Source organism: Protopterus annectens, chromosome 6.part0 (assembly GCF_019279795.1).
Source record: "Protopterus annectens isolate FY-2018-M chromosome 6.part0, PAN1.0, whole genome shotgun sequence".
NCBI lineage: Eukaryota > Metazoa > Chordata > Ceratodontiformes > Protopteridae > Protopterus > Protopterus annectens.
The window spans coordinates 1,242,832,682-1,242,837,681 of record NC_056737.1 but is presented as its reverse complement, the minus strand read 5'-3'; positions in this window follow the sequence as shown (position 1 = coordinate 1,242,837,681).

Below are 5,000 nucleotides of genomic sequence, written 5' to 3'. Positions count from 1 at the left end.
ATATATATATATATGTATATATACAACACAAACGTATTCTTGATATATATATATATATATATATATATATATATATATATATATATATATATATATATATATATGCAAACATAAACATATTCTTGAGTCAGTTTTAAAATCCAGCATAAATATAAATTGTAACACAAGTATCTTGCAACTGCAGACCAACACACAGATGCATTTTTTCAGAAACTGTACACAATCATCATTAGAACAAGATTCAGATTTCTTTACTATACTTAGTTCATGATTTCCATCTGTGAGATGAACATAATGTAAATGTGAGAGTACTAAGACAATAAAAGTCAAGTTAAAAGCAGTAAAAGATAACCTTTAAACTCAGTATGGTCTTAAGGGTAAGACCTTATCATAAATATAGTGAAGAAATAGGTAGTATTCTTCATTCTGCACAGAAATAAGGGAATACTTTACATGTATCAATAAAAATCACCTGACTATAATTCAGAGATGAAGGCAACACAGTATATCTTCTAATACACACACACACACACACACACACACACACACACACACACACACACACACACACACACACATACACATGTGCATGCACACATGCACACAACAGACACACACACACACACACACACACACACACACACACACACACACACACACACACACACACACACACACACACACACACATACGCACACACGCACACACATGCAGAAGCAGAAACACACACAGACATACACACAGACCCACACACAGTGTGAAATGCATGAACAAAGGTTACATAAATTATTTATTTGCCAGTTGTGTGCCTCTTTAATGAGAAGTGGCATAAGCACAGTAGAGGTGTAAGGCAACAAAAACTCTGCTCCCTATTGACACATCAGGACTTGAAATTCCAAGTCTCAACAGGCCAAAAAAGTGATTTAAAATCCATGAGAAAATTGAATATTAAACCTCACTCTTCTCCTTTAAATTCTTTTTATTTTTTTACTGGTGGCCTCCCTGTAATCCCTGATGTAAGGGTGCCGCTTAGTCCCCCCAGCTTATATATATATACCATCCTCTAGATCACAATTCCTCAGAGAAATGAGAACATTACCAGAAATGGCAGTCTCAGACTTGGTATATTTAAGTACATTTTTATGGGCCATTCAATCTCCATGTTTCAGGACTCGCTCTAGCAGGTACTGACATATTAGATGGTTACCAGTCTATCTCTTTATCTATTTGCATATCTATCACTGTAAAACCTATGCCCCCCACAACACCTTAGTAATGGGTGCTAACCCTAATCCTAATGTTGCTGCATCCCCCAACTCTAACCCTACACCTTACAATCATAACTAACACTACACAAGACAGACTCAAGCACAGAAAAATTCACATATATACACAAACAACACTACATCTATCCCCTAACCTAACCCTTACCCTTACCCTAAAATATGCAAACTCGCACAGTAACACACAATACCCATCCTTCACTCATCCCTGACATTAGCCTAACTCACACACACACAACCATACACACACAAGCTCTCACTCCCCAACCCCATTTACCTGTATCAACATTCCATACCATAGACCTATTTACCATTCATCATCCATATTGTCAACATTAAACCATATGTTGTATTTATTGAACAAACATAAGTTAGGTCAAATGCAAGGGACCCATATATATATATATATATATATATATATGTATATATATATATATCTATATATATATATATATATATATATATATGTATATATATATATATATATATATATATATGCCTACAGATAGATAGAAAGATATTGCTATATATAGGTATGTATGCACATACTTTGTTACATTGACTTTCAGAAATGTTGAGCTGCATATGGCCGAATCCATATGATTGACATAAAGAAAAGTTGAAAACTACAAAAATAACAATAAAACAGTATTTTTGCAGGGAGGAGCAAAAGTCCCCCTGCAGCCTGCAAACACTACTCCCCCACTAATTACGTTTAACAAGTCTGAGATTGCACTGCTGTGAAGAAAAGGTAAAATTCCCTGATCCACATATCTCAGTACAGGCAGTTCAGTATGTTTCAGAATGTCATTCATGTGGTCTCGAACACATGCAGATTGATGTTCTGAAACATCGATAATCGGAAGGGGTCACATATATGATTACATAAGCAATAAGCAAATGCTAAAAAGACTGATCTTTTTAGACTGAATATAAAAAGTATATTTAAAAAGAAAAATGGCATTTTATGTAGGGGCAAGCCTCCCTGCATCCTCCGTATCTCTTGCTAATTAAATATGCTAATCCATGGATCACCCTTAGCAGGGAAAGGGCAAATTCCTAAACCCACTGTACTTTAATCTCACACATTGAGCTGCTGGCAGGCAGAAAAATGCAAAGTACACTTGTTGATAATTATTAAACCTTCTTCTTCTTTTTCTTTCATCTGTTCCAATTAGGGGTTGCCACAGTGGATCATCTGTTTCCATTTCTTCCTGTCCTCTGCATATTGCTCTTTCACACCAACCGCCTGCATGTCCTCTCTCACCACATCCATAAACCTTATCTTAGGCCTTCCTCTTTTCCTCTTACCTGGCAGCTTCATCCTTAGCATCCTTTTCCCAAAATACAGAGCATCCCTCCTCAGCACATATCCAAACCAACATAATCTTGCCTCTCTGGCTTTGTCTCCAAACCATCCAACCTGGGCTGAACCTCTAATATACTTATTCCTAATCCTGTCTACCCTCATCACAACCAGTGCAAATCTTAACATCTTTAGCTCTGCCACAGCCAGCTCTGACTCCTGCCTTTTTGTCAGTGCCACTGTCTCCAACCTATATAACATAGCTGGTCTCATAACCCTCTTGTAGACCTTCCCTTTCAGTCCTACTGGTACTCGTCTGTCACAAATCACTCCTGACACTCTTCTCTACCCACTCCATCCTGCCTGTACTTTCTTCTTCACCTCTCTTCCACACTCACCATTACTCTGAATTGTTGATCCCAAGTATTTAAACTCATCCACCTTCACCAACTCTACTCCCTGCATCCTCACCATTCCTCTATCCTCCCTCTCATTCACACACATATATTCTATTTTAGTCCTGATGACCTTCATTCCTCTCCTCTCTAGAGCATATCTCTGCCTCTCCAGGGTCTCCTCAACCTGTTCCCCACTCTCACTACAGATCACAATGTGATCTGCAAACATCATAGTCCACGGAGACTCCTGTTTGATCATGTCTGTCAACCTGTCCATCACCACTGCAAATAAGAAAGGGCTCAGAGCTGATCCTTGATGTAATCCCACCTCCACCTTAAAAGCATCTGTCACTCCCACTGCAGATCTCACTGCTGTCACACTACCCTTGTACATATCCTGTACAACTCTTACATGCTTCTCTGCCACTCCCGACTTCCTCATACAATACCACAACTCCTCTCTAGGCACTCTGTCATGTGCTGTCTCTAAGTCCACAAAGACACAATGCAACTCCTTCTGACCTTCTCTGTACTTCTTCAGCAACACTCTCAGAGCAAACATCGCATCTGTAGTACTCTTTCCCAGCATTAAACCATACTGCTGATCACTAATCATCACCTCCCTTCTTAACCTAGCTTCCACTACTCTTTCCATAATTTCATGCTGTGACTGATCAGTTTTATCCTTCTGTAGTTACTACAGCTCTGCACATCACCCTTATTCTTAAAAAACGATACTAAAACACTTTTTCTCCACTCCTCAGGCATCCTCTCACTTTCCAAGATTTCATTAAACAATCCAGTTAAAAATTCCACTGGAATTTCTCCTAAACACCTTCAAGCTTCCAGAAGTACTTCATCCAGATCAACAGCCTTTCCATTCGTCATCCTCTTCATAGCTGTCCTTACTTCCTCCTTGCTAATCCATTGCACTTCCTGATTCACTAACCCCACATCATCCAACCTTCTCTCTCTCTCATTCTCTTCATTCATCAGCCTCTCAAAGTACTCTTTCCATCTGCTCAACACACTCTCCTCACTTGTGAGTACATTTCCCTCATTATCCTTTATTGCCCTTATCTGCTGCACATCTTTCCTAGCTAGGTCCCTCTGTCTAACCAATCTGTACAGGTCTTTTTCTCCATCCTTAGTGTCCAACCTTTCATACAACTCTTCATAAGTCTGATCCTTAGCCTTCACCACCTCTCTCTTCCCCATGCACCTCATCTCCTTATACTCCTGTCCACATTCTTCATCTCTCTGATAATCCCGCTTCTTCTTCTTTGCCAACCTCTTTCTCTGTATACTCTCCTGTACTTCCTTATTCCAACACCAGGTCTCCTTGTCCTACTTCCTATGTCCAGATGTCATACCAATCACCTTTCAAGCAGTCTCCCTTACTAGCTCTGCTGTAGTTACCTATTACACCTATATAAATATAATATATATATATATATATATATATATATATATATATATATATATATATATATATATATATAATTTATTTATTTATCTATCTGCCTATCTATATATACATTATATCGATCAATGTGTGTGTGTGTGTGTGTGTGTGTGTGTGTGTGTGTGTGTGTGTGTGTGTGTGTGCGTGTGTGTGTATACATATATATATATATATATATATATATATATATATATATATATATATATATATATATATAGATATATATATATATATATATATATATATATATATACATATATATCTATATATATATATATATATATATATATATATATATATATATATATATATATTATAAGACCTACACCACAAATAAGCCCCAGTTCCGATTCTTACTGTAACCTAATCATCACTCACACTTGACGGTTGAGATCCTTGGCCCATAAACCCACGTAAGTGTACTTTGATCGGTCAAAGTGCAGACAATGAGTAGGAAGCATGCACTCATGGTAACGAGCAGCTGTGGTAGTGTCTTCCCTTTATAACTGGTGCCATTTTGTGTTGCCGCTCCGGTCGCGTAAGTCTTC